This window comes from Triticum aestivum, chromosome 4A (genome assembly GCF_018294505.1).
Source record: "Triticum aestivum cultivar Chinese Spring chromosome 4A, IWGSC CS RefSeq v2.1, whole genome shotgun sequence".
Taxonomy (NCBI): domain Eukaryota; kingdom Viridiplantae; phylum Streptophyta; class Magnoliopsida; order Poales; family Poaceae; genus Triticum; species Triticum aestivum.
Window position 1 is genome coordinate 621,936,483 of NC_057803.1, and position 15,000 is coordinate 621,951,482.

A 15,000-nucleotide genomic window follows, 5' to 3' on the forward strand; every position below is an offset into this window, starting at 1 on the left:
GTACAGAAAGGCCCTTTAGTTTCCTTTCTCTATCAGAAGAGCACAACAAGGTTATTCCTAAACGTGCTTGTGCCCTCCCCCCACGTGCGGCAACAACTATAGTATTTTTTTGTGTCAAGCATCGTTTGTTATTCCCTAACAAAAAACACAAGGGCCCATTATGCTCATCCATTAATTTGGGCCACAGCAAGTGAGATCCGGCTTGCAACTGGCGGCCTGCCACGCGCCCTATGGAAAGGCCCTGGGCAAAACAAACGCTCGTTTGTTTAGTCCCACATCGGCCAGCCGGGGAGAGTCGGACTGGTTTATAAGGCAGAGCGCCGCAGCTAGCATCGTCCCTGGAACGATACAAAGAAGATTAGCATGGCCCCTGCGCAAGGATGACACGCACAAATTGAGAAATGGTCCAAATTTTATTTGAGATTTTCCGCGCAAATCACTGGAGCCTTGTTTCTTGCACTTGCGTGTGCAGCTATTCATACCGAAAGGCCCTTTAGTTTACTGTCTCTATCAGAGAGGTCCTCAATACTGCCTTCTTAAATTTTGATCCACACGCTTTCTCTTCTTTGTTATTGCAGATATAACCTTTCTGGAGTAACTTTTATCTTTTTAATCTATTATCACACATTTATGGATTAGTCTTCCGTTTCAGTCCTCCCACATGTAGTGTGTTCTTTCAATTTTTTATTGTCTTTGTTCCTTACCATCAACTGTGATTCGGTCATAACGCAAAAAAATATGTTTCATTAGTCTAATTTGTTTATGTTACCACCTAACAAACTGATCTAAGACTTGTGAGAAAACTCTCTCGGACACTAGGCTGGATTGTGGTACACTCGAAAGAATCTCATCTTCAAACCTTTTTGTCTTTAGTGTACAATAACCAGTGGTCGATGAAATACATAGGTCAACCGGTGAAATCTCAATCTTTATGTAGAAAATTATATATGTTGCATACCATTTTATATATCTAGTCACACCAAAGACACGATAAGCCAGCTTAGCATGAACCTTTTGGCACTATTGTCTTTGCAATATGTACTTGTGGCAATAACTTGATATCGTCTAAGCTCCTTCACGCACAAGTTTGCTTTTAAAAAAGATTTGATTTGCATAATCCACCATTCATAAATTGTGAACAACCAAAAGGTTTTGTTGATCCCTCCTTTCCGAAACGTGCATGTGCCCTCCCCCCACGCGCGGCAACAACTATAGTATTTTTTTGTGTCCAAGCATCGTTCGTTATTCCCTAACAAAAAACACGAGGGCATGTTATGCTCTTTCATTAATTTGGGCCACATCAAGAGAGATCTGGCTTGCAACTAGGGGCCTGCCACGCGCCCGATGGAATCTAGGTATGGCTAGACACAACCATGGGCAACACAAACGCTCGTTTGTTTAGTCCCACATCGGCCAGCCGGGGAGAGATGGTCTGGTGTATAAGGAAGAGCGCAGCAGCTAGCATCGTCCCTTCGGGGACATCCGATAAAATTGGAACGATACAGAGAAGATTAGCATGGCCCCTGCGCAAGGATGACACGCACAAATCGAGAAATGGTCCAATTTTTTTTGAGATTTCCGCGCAAGTCCCTGGAGCCTTTTTTCTTGCACTTGCATGTGCAGCTATTCGTACAGAAAGGCCCTTTAGTTTCCTTTATCTATCAGAAGAGCGCAACGAGGTTATTCCTAAACGTGCATGTGCCCTCCCCCCACGTGCGGCAACAACTATAGTATTTTTTTGTGTCAAGCATCGTTTGTTATTCCCTAACAAAAAACACAAGTGCCCATTATGCTCTTCCATTAATTTGGGCCACATCAAGAGAGATCCGGCTTGCAACTGGCGGCCTGCCACGCGCCCTATGGAAAGGCCCTGGGCAAAACAAACGCTCGTTTGTTTAGTCCCACATCGGCCAGCCGGGGAGAGTCGGACTGGTTTATAAGGCAGAGCGCCGCAGCTAGCATCGTCCCTGGAACGATACAAAGAAGATTAGCATGGCCCCTGCGCAAGGATGACACGCACAAATTGAGAAATGGTCCAAATTTTATTTGAGATTTTCCGCGCAAATCACTGGAGCCTTGTTTCTTGCACTTGCGTGTGCAGCTATTCATACCGAAAGGCCCTTTAGTTTACTTTCTCTATCAGAGAGGTCCTCAATACTGCCTTTTTAAATTTTGATCCACACACTTTCTCTTTTTTGTTATTGCAGATATAACCTTTCTGGAGTAACTTTTATCTTTTTAATCTATTATCACACGTTTATGATTAGTCTTCCGTTTCAGTCCTCCCACATGTAGTGTGTTCCTTCAATTTTTTATTGCCTTTATTCCTTACCATCAACTGTGATTCGGTCATAACGCAAAAAAAATATGTTTCATTAGTCTAATTTGTTTATGTTACCACCTAACAAACTCATCTAAGACTTGTGAGAAAACTCTCTCGGACACTAGGCTGGATTGTGGTGCACTCGAAAGAATCTCATCTTCAAACCTTTTTGTCTTTAGTGTACAATAACCAGTGGTCGATGAATTACATAGGTCAACCGGTGAAATCTCAATCTTTATGTAGAAAATTATATATGTTGCATACCATTTTATATATCTAGTCACACCAAAGACACGGTAAGCCAGCTTAGCATGAACCTTTTAGCACTATGGTCTTTGAAATATGTACCTGTGGCAATAACTTGATATCGTTTAAGCTCCTTCACGCACAAGTTTGCTTTTAAAAAAGTTTTGATTTGCATAATCCACCATTCATAAATTGTGAACAACCAAAAGGTTTTGTTGATCCCTCCTTTCCTAAACGTGCATGTGCCCTCCCCCCACGCGCGGCAACAACTATACTATTTTTTTGTGTCCAAGCATCGTTCGTTATTCCCTAACAAAAAACACGAGGTCATGGTATGCTCTTTCATTAATTTCGGCCACATCAAGAGAGATCTGGCTTGCAACTAGCGGCCTGCCACGCGCCCGATGGAATCTAGGTATAGCTAGACATAGCCATGGGCAACACAAACGCTCGTTTGTTTAGTCCCACATCGGCCAGCCGGGGAGAGACGGTCTGGTTTATAAGGAAGAGCGCAGCAGCTAGCATCGTCCCTTCGGGGACATCCGACAAAATTGGAATGATACAGGGAAGATTAGCATGGCCCCTACGCAAGGATGACACGCACAAATCGAGAAATGGTCCAAATTTTTTTGATATTTCCGCGCAAATCCCTGGAGCCTTTTTTCTTGCACTTGCCTGTGCAGCTATTCGTACAGAAAGGACCTTTAGTTTCCTTTCTCTATCAGAAGAGCGCAACGAGGTTATTCCTAAATGTGCATGTGCCCTCCCCCCACGTGCGGCAACAACTATAGTATTTTTTTGTGTCAAGCATCGTTTGTTATTCCCTAACAAAAACACAAGGGCCCATTATGCTCTTCCATTAATTTGGGCCACATCAAGAGAGATCCGGCTTGCAACTGGCGTCCTGCCACGCGCCCTATGGAAAGGCCCTGGGAAAAACAAACGCTCATTTGTTTAGTCCCACATCGGCCAGCCGGGAAGAGTCGGACTGGTTTATAAGGCAGAGCACCGCAGCTAGCATCGTCCCTGGAACGATACAAAGAAGATTAGCATGGCCCCTGCGCAAGGATGACACGCACAAATCGAGAAATGGTCCAAATTTTATTTGAGATTTTCCGCGCAGATCACTGGAGCCTAGTTTCTTGCACTTGCGTGTGCAGCTATTCGTACCGAAAGGCCCTTTAGTTTACTTTCTCTATCAGAGAGGTCCTCAATACTGCCTTTTTAAATTTTGATCCACACGTTTTCTCTTCTTTGTTATTGCAGATATAACCTTTCTGGAGTAACTTTTATCTTTTTAATCTATTATCACACGTTTATGGATTAGTCTTCCGTTTCAGTCCTCCCACATGTAGTGTGTTCCTTCAATTTTTTATTGTCTTTGTTCCTTACCATCAACTGTGATTCGGTCATAACGGAAAAAAAAATATGTTTCATTAGTCTAATTTGTTTATGTTACCACCTAACAAACTGATCTAAGACTTGTGAGAAAACTCTCTCGGACACTAGGCTGGATTGTGGTACACTCGAAAGAATCTCATCTTCAAACCTTTTTGTCTTTAGTGCACAATAACCAGTGGTCGATGAATTACATAGGTCAACCGGTGAAATCTCAATCTTTATGTAGAAAATTATATATGTTGCATACCATTTTATATATCTAGTCACACCAAAGACACGGTAAGCCAGCTTAGCATGAACCTTTTGGCACTATTGTCTTTGCAATATGCACTTGTGGCAATAACTTGATATCGTCTAAGCTCCTTCACGCACAAGTTTGCTTTTAAAAAAGTTTTGATTTGCATAATCCACCATTCATAAATTGTGAACAACCAAAAGGTTTTGTTGATCCCTCCTTTCCTAAACGTGCATGTGCCCTCCCCCCACGCGCGGCAACAACTATAGTATTTTTTTGTGTCCAAGCATCGTTCGTTATTCCCTAACAAAAAATACGAGGGCATGTTATGCTCTTTCATTAATTTGGGCCACATCAAGAGAGATCTGGCTTGCAACTAGCGGCCTGCCACACGCCTGATGGAATCTAGGTATGGCTAGACACAGCCATGGGCAACACAAATGCTCGTTTGTTTAGTCCCATATCGGCCAGCCGGGGAGAGACGGTCTGGTTTATTAGGAAGTGTGCTGCACCTAGCATCGTCCCTTCGGGGACATCCAATAAAATTGGAACGATACAGAGAAGATTAGCATGGCCCCTGCGCAAGGATGACACGCACAAATCGAGAAATGGTCCAATTTTTTTTGAGATTTCCGCGCAAGTCCCTGGAGCCTTTTTTCTTGCACTTGCATGTGCAGCTGTTCGTACAGAAAGGCCCTTTAGTTTCCTTTCTCTATCAGAAGAGCACAACAAGGTTATTCCTAAACGTGCTTGTGCCCTCCCCCCACGTGCGGCAACAACTATAGTATTTTTTTGTGTCAAGCATCGTTTGTTATTCCCTAACAAAAAACACAAGGGCCCATTATGCTCATCCATTAATTTGGGCCACAGCAAGTGAGATCCGGCTTGCAACTGGCGGCCTGCCACGCGCCCTATGGAAAGGCCCTGGGCAAAACAAACGCTCGTTTGTTTAGTCCCACATCGGCCAGCCGGGGAGAGTCGGACTGGTTTATAAGGCAGAGCGCCGCAGCTAGCATCGTCCCTGGAACGATACAAAGAAGATTAGCATGGCCCCTGCGCAAGGATGACACGCACAAATTGAGAAATGGTCCAAATTTTATTTGAGATTTTCCGCGCAAATCACTGGAGCCTTGTTTCTTGCACTTGCGTGTGCAGCTATTCATACCGAAAGGCCCTTTAGTTTACTGTCTCTATCAGAGAGGTCCTCAATACTGCCTTCTTAAATTTTGATCCACACGCTTTCTCTTCTTTGTTATTGCAGATATAACCTTTCTGGAGTAACTTTTATCTTTTTAATCTATTATCACACATTTATGGATTAGTCTTCCGTTTCAGTCCTCCCACATGTAGTGTGTTCTTTCAATTTTTTATTGTCTTTGTTCCTTACCATCAACTGTGATTCGGTCATAACGCAAAAAAATATGTTTCATTAGTCTAATTTGTTTATGTTACCACCTAACAAACTGATCTAAGACTTGTGAGAAAACTCTCTCGGACACTAGGCTGGATTGTGGTACACTCGAAAGAATCTCATCTTCAAACCTTTTTGTCTTTAGTGTACAATAACCAGTGGTCGATGAAATACATAGGTCAACCGGTGAAATCTCAATCTTTATGTAGAAAATTATATATGTTGCATACCATTTTATATATCTAGTCACACCAAAGACACGGTAAGCCAGCTTAGCATGAACCTTTTGGCACTATTGTCTTTGCAATATGTACTTGTGGCAATAACTTGATATCGTCTAAGCTCCTTCACGCACAAGTTTGCTTTTAAAAAAGATTTGATTTGCATAATCCACCATTCATAAATTGTGAACAACCAAAAGGTTTTGTTGATCCCTCCTTTCCGAAACGTGCATGTGCCCTCCCCCCACGCGCGGCAACAACTATAGTATTTTTTTGTGTCCAAGCATCGTTCGTTATTCCCTAACAAAAAACACGAGGGCATGTTATGCTCTTTCATTAATTTGGGCCACATCAAGAGAGATCTGGCTTGCAACTAGCGGCCTGCCACGCGCCTGATGGAATCTAGGTATGGCTAGACACAGCCATGGGCAACACAAATGCTCGTTTGTTTAGTCCCACATCGGCCAGTCGGGGAGAGACGGTCTGGTTTATAAAGAAGAGTACTGCAGCTAGCATCGTCCCTTCGGGGACATCCGATAAAATTGGAACGATACAGAGAAGATTAGCATGGCCCCTGCGCAAGGATGACACGCACAAATCGAGAAATGGTCCAAATTTTTTTGAGATTTCCGCGCATGTCCCTGGAGCCTTTTTTCTTGCACTTGCATGTGCAGCTATTCATACAGAAAGGCCCTTTAGTTTCCTGTCTCTATCAGAAGAGCACAACGAGGTTATTCCTAAACGTGCTTGTGCCCTCCCCCCACGTGCGGCAACAAGTATAGTATTTTTTTGTGTCAAGCATCGTTTGTTATTCCCTAACAAAAAACACAAGGGCCCATTATGCTCATCCATTAATTTGGTCCACATCAAGAGAGATCCGGCTTGCAACTGGCGGCCTGCCACGCGCCCTATGGAAAGGCCCTGGGCAAAACAAACGCTCGTTTGTTTAGTCCCAAATCGGCCAGCCGGGGAGAGTCGGACTGGTTTATAAGGCAGAGCGCCGCAGCTAGCATCGTCCCTGGAACGATACAAAGAAGATTAGCATGGCCCCTGCGCAAGGATGACACGCACAAATTGAGAAATGGTCCAAATTTTATTTGAGATTTTCCGCGCAAATCACTGGAGCCTTGTTTCTTGCACTTGCGTGTGCAGCTATTCATACCGAAAGGCCCTTTAGTTTACTTTCTCTATCAGAGAGGTCCTCAATACTGCCTTTTTAAATTTTGATCCACACGCTTTCTCTTCTTTGTTATTGCAGATATAACCTTTCTGGAGTAACTTTTATCTTTTTAATCTATTATCACACGTTTATGGATTAGTCTTCCGTTTCAGTCCTCCCGCATGTAGTGTGTTCTTTCAATTTTTTATTGTCTTTGTTCCTTACCATCAACTGTGATTCGGTCATAACGCAAAAAAATAGGTTTCATTAGTCTAATTTGTTTATGTTACCACCTAACAAACTGATCTAAGACTTGTGAGAAAACTCTCTCGGACACTAGGCAGGATTGTGGTACACTCGAAAGAATCTCATCTTCAAACCTTTTTGTCTTTAGTGTACAATAACTAGTGGTCGATGAAATACATAGGTCAACCGGTGAAATCTCAATCTTTATGTAGAAAATTATATATGTTGCATACCATTTTATATATCTAGTCACACCAAAGACACGGTAAGCCAGCTTAGCATGAACCTTTTGGCACTATTGTCTTTGCAATATGTACTTGTGGCAATAACTTGATATCGTCTAAGCTCCTTCACGCACAAGTTTGCTTTTAAAAAAGTTTTGATTTGCATAATCCACCATTCAAAAATTGTGAACAACCAAAAGGTTTTGTTGATCCCTCCTTTCTGAAACGTGCATGTGCCCTCCCCCCACGCGCGGCAACAACTATAGTATTTTTTTGTGTCCAAGCATCGTTCGTTATTCCCTAACAAAAAACACGAGGGCATGTTATGCTCTTTCATTAATTTGGGCCACATCAAGAGAGATCTGGCTTGCAACTAGCGGCCTGCCACGCGCGTGATGGAATCTAGGTATGGCTAGACGCAGCCATGGGCAACACAAATGCTCGTTTGTTTAGTCCCACATCGGCCAGCCGGGGAGAGACGGTCCGGTTTATAAGGAAGAGTGCTGCAGCTAGCATCGTCCCTTCGGGGACATCCGATAAAATTGGAACGATACAGAGAAGATTAGCATGGCCCCTGCGCAAGGATGACACGCACAAATCGAGAAATGGTCCAAATTTTTTTGAGATTTCCGCGCATGTCCCTGGAGCCTTTTTTCTTGCACTTGCATGTGCAGCTATTCGTACAGAAAGGCCCTTTAGTTTCCTGTCTCTATCAGAAGAGCACAACGAGGTTATTCCTAAATGTGCTTGTGCCCTCCCCCCACGTGCGGCAACAACTATAGTATTTTTTTGTGTCAAGCATCGTTTGTTATTCCCTAACAAAAAACACAAGGGCCCATTATGCTCATCCATTAATTTGGGCCACATCAAGAGAGATCCGGCTTGCAACTGGCGGCCTGCCACGCGCCCTATGGAAAGGCCCTGGGCAAAACAAACGCTCGTTTGTTTAGTCCCAAATCGGCCAGCCGGGGAGAGTCGGACTGGTTTATAAGGCAGAGCGCCGCAGCTAGCATCGTCCCTGGAACGATACAAAGAAGATTAGCATGACCCCTGCGCAAGGATGACACGCACAAATTGAGAAATGGTCCAAATTTTATTTGAGATTTTCCGCGCAAATCACTGGAGCCTTGTTTCTTGCACTTGCGTGTGCAGCTATTCATACCGAAAGGCCCTTTAGTTTACTTTCTCTATCAGAGAGGTCCTCAATACTGCCTTTTTAAATTTTGATCCACAAGCTTTCTCTTCTTTGTTATTGCAGATATAACCTTTCTGGAGCAACTTTTATCTTTTTAATCTATTATCACACGTTTATGGATTAGTCTTCCGTTTCAGTCCTCCCACATGTAGTGTGTTCTTTCAATTTTTTATTGTCTTTGTTCCTTACCATCAACTGTGATTCGGTCATAACACAAAAAAATAGGTTTCATTAGTCTAATTTGTTTATGTTACCACCTAACAAACTGATCTAAGACTTGTGAGAAAACTCTCTCGGACACTAGGCTGGATTGTGGTACACTCGAAAGAATCTCATCTTCAAACCTTTTTGTCTTTAGTGTACAATAACCAGTGGTCGATGAATTACATAGGTCAACCGGTGAAATCTCAATCTTTATGTAGAAAATTATATATGTTGCATACCATTTTATATATCTAGTCACACCGAAGACACGGTAAGCCAGCTTAGCATGAACCTTTTGGCACTATGGTCTTTGCAATATGTACTTGTGGCAATAACTTGATATCGTCTAAGCTCCTTCACGCACAAGTTTGCTTTTAAAAAAGTTTTGATTTGCATAATCCACCATTCATAAATTGTGAACAACCAAAAGGTTTTGTTGATCCCTCCTTTCCTAAACGTGCATGTGCCCTCCCCCCACGCGCGGCAACAACTATAGTATTTTGTTGTGTCCAAGCATTGTTCGTTATTCCCTAACAAAAAACACGAGGGCATGTTATGCTCTTTCATTAATTTGGGCCACATCAAGAGAGATCTGGCTTGCAACTAGCGGCCTGCCACGCGCCCGATGGAATCTAGGTATGGCTAGACACAGCCATGGGCAACACAAACGCTCGTTTGTTTAGTCCCACATCGGCCAGCCGGGGAGAGACGGTCTGGTTTATAAGGAAGAGCGTTGCAGCTAGCATCGTCCCTTCGGGGACATCCGATAAAATTGGAACGATACAAAGAAGATTAGCATGGCCCCTGCGCAAGGATGACACGCACAAATTGAGAAATGGTCCAAATTTTTTTGAGATTTCCGTGCAAGTCCCTGGAGCCTTTTTTCTTGCACTTGCATGTGCAGCTATTCGTACAGAAAGGCCCTTTAGTTTCCTTTCTCTATCAGAAGAGCACAATGAGGTTATTCCTAAACGTGCATGTGCCCTCCCCCCACGTGCGGCAACAACTATAGTATTTTTTTGTGTCAAGCATCGTTTGTTATTCCCTAACAAAAAACACAAGGGCCCATTATGCTCTTCCATTAATTTGGGCCACATCAAGAGAGATCCGGCTTGCAACTGGCGGCCTGCCACGCGCCCTATGGAAAGGCCCTGGGCAAAACAAACGCTCGTTTGTTTAGTCCCACATCGGCCAGCCGGGGAGAGTCGGACTAGTTTATAAGGCAGAGCGCCGCAGCTAGCATCGTCCCTGGAACGATACAAAGAAGATTAGCATGGCCCTTGCGCAAGGATGACACACACAAATCGAGAAATGGTCCAAATTTTATTTGATATTTTCCGCGCAAATCACTGGAGCCTTGTTTCTTGCACTTGCGTGTGCAACTATTCGTACCGAAAGGCCCTTTAGTTTACTTTCTCTATCAGAGAGGTCCTCAATACTGCCTTTTTAAATTTTGATCCACACGCTTTCTCTTCTTTGTTATTGCAGATATAACCTTTCTGGAGTAACTTTTATCTTTTTAATCTATTATCACACGTTTATGGATTAGTCTTCCGTTTCAGTCCTCCCACATGTAGTGTGTTCCTTCAATTTTTTATTGTCTTTGTTCCTTACCATCAACTGTGATTCGGTCATAACGCAAAAAAATATGTTTCATTAGTCTAATTTGTTTATGTTACCACCTAACAAACTCATCTAAGACTTGTGAGAAAACTCTCTCCGACACTAGGCTGGATTGTGTTACACTCGAAAGAATCTCATCTTCAAACCTTTTTGTCTTTAGTGTACAATAACCAGTAGTCAATGAATTACAAAGGTCAACCGGTGAAATCTCTATCTTTATGTACAAAATTGTATATGTTGCATACCATTTTATATATCTAGTCACACCAAAGACACGGTAAGCCAGCTTAGCATGAACCTTTTGGCACTATGGTCTTTGCAATATGTACTTGTGGCAATAACTTGATATCGTCTAAGCTTCTTCACCCACAAGTTTGCTTTTAAAAAAGTTTTGATTTGCATAATCCACCATTCATAAATTGTGAACAACCAAAAGGTTTTGTTGATCCCTCCTTTCCTAAACGTGCATGTGCCCTCCCCCCACGCGCAGCAACAACTATAGTATTTTTTGTGTCCAAGCATCGTTCGTTATTACCTAACAAAAAACACGAGGGCATGTTATGCTCTTTCATTAATTTGGGCCACATCAAGAGAGATCTGGCTTGCAACTAGCGGCCTGCCACGCGCCTGATGGAATCTAGGTATGGCTAGACACGGCCATGGGCAACACAAATGCTCGTTTGTTTAGTCCCACATCGGCCAGCCGGGGAGAGACGGTCTGGTTTATAAGGAAGAGTGCTGCATCTAGCATCGTCCCTTCGGGGACATCCGATAAAATTGGAATGATACAGAGAAGATTAGCATGGCCCCTGCGCAAGGATGACACGCACAAATCGAGAAATGGTCCAATTTTTTTTGAGATTTCCGCGCAAGTCCCTGGAGCCTTTTTTCTTGCACTTGCATGTGCAGCTATTCGTACATAAAGGCCCTTTAGTTTCCTTTCTCTATCAGAAGAGCATAACGAGGTTATTCCTAAACGTGCTTGTGCCCTCCCCCCACGTGCGGCAACAACTATAGTATTTTTTTGTGTCAAGCATCATTTGTTATTCCCTGACAAAAAACACAAGGGCCCATTATGCTCATCCATTAATTTGGGCCACATCAAGAGAGATCCGGCTTGCAACTGGCGGCCTGCCACGCGCCCTATGGAAAGGCCCTGGGCAAACAAACGCTCGTTTGTTTAGTCCCACATCGCCAGCCGGGGAGAGTCGGACTGGTTTATAAGGCAGAGCGCCGCAGCTAGCATCGTCCCTGGAACGATACAAAGAAGATTAGCATGGCCCCTGCGCAAGGATGACACGCACAAATTGAGAAATGGTCCAAATTTTATTTGAGATTTTCCGCGCAAATCACTGGAGCCTTGTTTCTTGCACTTGCGTGTGTGCAGCTATTCATACCGAAAGGCCCTTTAGTTTACTTTCTCTATCAGAGAGGTCCTCAATACTGCCTTTTTAAATTTTGATCCACAAGCTTTCTCTTCTTTGTTATTGCAGATATAACCTTTCTGGAGTAACTTTTATCTTGTTAATCTATTATCACACGTTTATGTATTAGTCTTCCGTTTCAGTCCTCCCACATGTAGTGTGTTCCTTCAATTTTTTATTGTCTTTGTTCCTTACCATCAACTGTGATTCGGTCATAACGCAAAAAAATATGTTTCATTAGTCTAATTTGTTTATGTTACCACCTAACAAACTCATCTAAGACTTGTGAGAAAACTCTCTCGGACACTAGGCTGGATTGTGTTACACTCGAAAGAATCTCATCTTCAAACCTTTTTGTCTTTAGTGTACAATAACCAGTAGTCGATGAATTACATAGGTCAACCGGTGAAATCTCTATCTTTATGTAGAAAATTATATATGTTGCATACCATTTTATATATCTAGTCACACCAAAGACACGGTAAGCCAGCTTAGCATGAACCTTTTGGCACTATTGTCTTTGCAATATGTACTTGTGGCAATAACTTGATATCGTCTAAGCTCCTTCACGCACAAGTTTGCTTTTAAAAAAGTTTTGATTTCCATAATCCACCATTCATAAATTGTGAACAACCAAAAGGTTTTGTTGATCCCTCCTTTCCTAAACGTGCATGTGCCCTCCCCCCACGCGCGGCAACAACTATAGTATTTTTTTGTGTCCAAGCATCGTTCGTTATTCCCTAACAAAAAACACGAGGGCATGTTATGCTATTTCATTAATTTGGGCCACATCAAGAGAGATCTGGCTTGCAACTAGCGGCCTGCCACGCGCCCGATGGAATCTAGGTATGGCTAGACACAGCCATGGGCAACACAAACGCTCGTTTGTTTAGTCCCACATCGGCCAGCCGAGGAGAGACGGTCTGGTTTATAAGGAAGAGCGCTGCAGCTAGCATCGTCCCTTCGGGGACATCCGATAAAATTGGAACGATACAGAGAAGATTAGCATGGCCCCTGCGCAAGGATGACACGCACAAATCGAGAAATGGTCCAAATTTTTTTGAGATTTCCGCGCAAGTCCCTGGAGCCTTTTTTCTTGCACTTGCATGTGCAGCTATTCGTACAGAAAGGCCCTTTAGTTTCCTTTCTCTATCAGAAGAGCACAATGAGGTTATTCCTAAACGTGCATGTGCCCTCCCCCCACGTGCGGCAACAACTATAGTATTTTTTTGTGTCAAGCATCGTTTGTTATTCCCTAACAAAAAACACAAGGGCCCATTATGCTCTTCCATTAATTTGGGCCACATCAAGAGAGATCCGGCTTGCAACTGGCGGCCTGCCACGCGCCCTATGGAAAGGCCCTGGGCAAAACAAACGCTAGTTTGTTTAGTCCCACATCGGCCAGCCGGGGAGAGTCGGACTAGTTTATAAGGCAGAGCGCCGCAGATAGCATCGTCCCTGGAACGATACAAAGAAGATTAGCATGGCCCTCGCGCAAGGATGACACGCACAAAATCGAGAAATGGTCCAAATTTTATTTGAGATTTTCCGCGCAAATCACTGGAGCCTTGTTTCTTGCACTTGCGTGTGCAACTATTCGTACCGAAAGGCCCTTTAGTTTACTTTCTCTATCAGAGAGGTCCTCAATACTGCCTTTTTAAATTTTGATCCACACGCTTTCTCTTCTTTGTTATTGCAGATATAACCTTTCTGGAGTAACTTTTATCTTTTTAATCTATTATCACACGTTTATGGATTAGTCTTCCGTTTCAGTCCTCCCACATGTAGTGTGTTCCTTCAATTTTTTATTGTCTTTGTTCCTTACCATCAACTGTGATTCGGTCATAATGCAAAAAAATATGTTTCATTAGTCTAATTTGTTTATGTTACCACCTAACAAACTCATCTAAGACTTGTGAGAAAACTCTCTTGGACACTAGGCTGGATTGTGGTACACTCGAAAGAATCTCATCTTCAAACCTTTTTGTCTTTAGTGTACAATAACCAGTGGTCGATGAATTACATAGGTCAACCGGTGAAATCTCAATCTTTATGTAGAAAATTATATATGTTGCATACCATTTTATATATCTAGTCACACCGAAGACACGGTAAGCCAGCTTAGCATGAACCTTTTGGCACTATGGTCTTTGCAATATGTACTTGTGGCAATAACTTGATATCGTCTAAGCTCCTTCACGCACAAGTTTGCTTTTAAAAAAGTTTTGATTTGCATAATCCACCATTCATAAATTGTGAACAACCAAAAGGTTTTGTTGATCCCTCCTTTCCTAAACGTGCATGTGCCCTCCCCCCACGCGCGGCAACAACTATAGTATTTTGTTGTGTCCAAGCATTGTTCGTTATTCCCTAACAAAAAACACGAGGGCATGTTATGCTCTTTCATTAATTTGGGCCACATCAAGAGAGATCTGGCTTGCAACTAGCGGCCTGCCACGCGCCCGATGGAATCTAGGTATGGCTAGACACAGCCATGGGCAACACAAACGCTCGTTTGTTTAGTCCCACATCGGCCAGCCGGGGAGAGACGGTCTGGTTTATAAGGAAGAGCGTTGCAGCTAGCATCGTCCCTTCGGGGACATCCGATAAAATTGGAACGATACAAAGAAGATTAGCATGGCCCCTGCGCAAGGATGACACGCACAAATTGAGAAATGGTCCAAATTTTTTTGAGATTTCCGTGCAAGTCCCTGGAGCCTTTTTTCTTGCACTTGCATGTGCAGCTATTCGTACAGAAAGGCCCTTTAGTTTCCTTTCTCTATCAGAAGAGCACAATGAGGTTATTCCTAAACGTGCATGTGCCCTCCCCCCACGTGCGGCAACAACTATAGTATTTTTTTGTGTCAAGCATCGTTTGTTATTCCCTAACAAAAAACACAAGGGCCCATTATGCTCTTCCATTAATTTGGGCCACATCAAGAGAGATCCGGCTTGCAACTGGCGGCCTGCCACGCGCCCTATGGAAAGGCCCTGGGCAAAACAAACGCTCGTTTGTTTAGTCCCACATCGGCCAGCCGGGGAGAGTCGGACTAGTTTATAAGGCAGAGCGCCGCAGCTAGCATCGTCC

General features: G+C 43.3%; 9 non-coding genes and 10 pseudogenes across 9 annotated transcripts; all 19 read left to right on the forward strand.

Annotated features, from left to right (window-relative positions):
* The first annotated feature begins 336 nt into the window (after positions 1 to 336).
* Positions 337 to 416, forward strand: LOC123088830 (uncharacterized; annotated as a pseudogene).
* A 1,050-nt stretch (positions 417 to 1,466) lies between these two features.
* LOC123088731 (U6 spliceosomal RNA) lies at positions 1,467 to 1,569 on the forward strand. The gene has a single exon (XR_006442041.1). It is a non-coding gene; the product is annotated as a U6 spliceosomal RNA (small nuclear RNA).
* A 396-nt stretch (positions 1,570 to 1,965) lies between these two features.
* On the forward strand, positions 1,966 to 2,045 carry LOC123088832 (uncharacterized; annotated as a pseudogene).
* A 1,050-nt stretch (positions 2,046 to 3,095) lies between these two features.
* Positions 3,096 to 3,198, forward strand: LOC123088797 (U6 spliceosomal RNA). Its single transcript, XR_006442104.1, has one exon. It is a non-coding gene; the product is annotated as a U6 spliceosomal RNA (small nuclear RNA).
* A 395-nt stretch (positions 3,199 to 3,593) lies between these two features.
* Positions 3,594 to 3,673, forward strand: LOC123088828 (uncharacterized; annotated as a pseudogene).
* Positions 3,674 to 4,725: 1,052 nt separating this feature from the next.
* Positions 4,726 to 4,828, forward strand: LOC123088735 (U6 spliceosomal RNA). Its single transcript, XR_006442045.1, has one exon. It is a non-coding gene; the product is annotated as a U6 spliceosomal RNA (small nuclear RNA).
* A 396-nt stretch (positions 4,829 to 5,224) lies between these two features.
* LOC123088834 (uncharacterized) lies at positions 5,225 to 5,304 on the forward strand (annotated as a pseudogene).
* Positions 5,305 to 6,354: 1,050 nt separating this feature from the next.
* On the forward strand, positions 6,355 to 6,457 carry LOC123088723 (U6 spliceosomal RNA). The gene has a single exon (XR_006442033.1). It is a non-coding gene; the product is annotated as a U6 spliceosomal RNA (small nuclear RNA).
* A 396-nt stretch (positions 6,458 to 6,853) lies between these two features.
* LOC123088835 (uncharacterized) lies at positions 6,854 to 6,933 on the forward strand (annotated as a pseudogene).
* Positions 6,934 to 7,983: 1,050 nt separating this feature from the next.
* On the forward strand, positions 7,984 to 8,086 carry LOC123088724 (U6 spliceosomal RNA). The gene has a single exon (XR_006442034.1). It is a non-coding gene; the product is annotated as a U6 spliceosomal RNA (small nuclear RNA).
* Positions 8,087 to 8,482: 396 nt separating this feature from the next.
* LOC123088838 (uncharacterized) lies at positions 8,483 to 8,562 on the forward strand (annotated as a pseudogene).
* A 1,050-nt stretch (positions 8,563 to 9,612) lies between these two features.
* On the forward strand, positions 9,613 to 9,715 carry LOC123088754 (U6 spliceosomal RNA). The gene has a single exon (XR_006442063.1). It is a non-coding gene; the product is annotated as a U6 spliceosomal RNA (small nuclear RNA).
* A 396-nt stretch (positions 9,716 to 10,111) lies between these two features.
* Positions 10,112 to 10,191, forward strand: LOC123088846 (uncharacterized; annotated as a pseudogene).
* A 1,049-nt stretch (positions 10,192 to 11,240) lies between these two features.
* Positions 11,241 to 11,343, forward strand: LOC123088743 (U6 spliceosomal RNA). The gene has a single exon (XR_006442053.1). It is a non-coding gene; the product is annotated as a U6 spliceosomal RNA (small nuclear RNA).
* Positions 11,344 to 11,737: 394 nt separating this feature from the next.
* LOC123088831 (uncharacterized) lies at positions 11,738 to 11,817 on the forward strand (annotated as a pseudogene).
* Positions 11,818 to 12,869: 1,052 nt separating this feature from the next.
* LOC123088725 (U6 spliceosomal RNA) lies at positions 12,870 to 12,972 on the forward strand. The gene has a single exon (XR_006442035.1). It is a non-coding gene; the product is annotated as a U6 spliceosomal RNA (small nuclear RNA).
* Positions 12,973 to 13,368: 396 nt separating this feature from the next.
* Positions 13,369 to 13,449, forward strand: LOC123088857 (uncharacterized; annotated as a pseudogene).
* Positions 13,450 to 14,499: 1,050 nt separating this feature from the next.
* On the forward strand, positions 14,500 to 14,602 carry LOC123088755 (U6 spliceosomal RNA). Its single transcript, XR_006442064.1, has one exon. It is a non-coding gene; the product is annotated as a U6 spliceosomal RNA (small nuclear RNA).
* Positions 14,603 to 14,998: 396 nt separating this feature from the next.
* The window catches only part of LOC123088847 (uncharacterized), an 80-nt pseudogene continuing 78 nt past the window's right edge, over positions 14,999 to 15,000 (forward strand).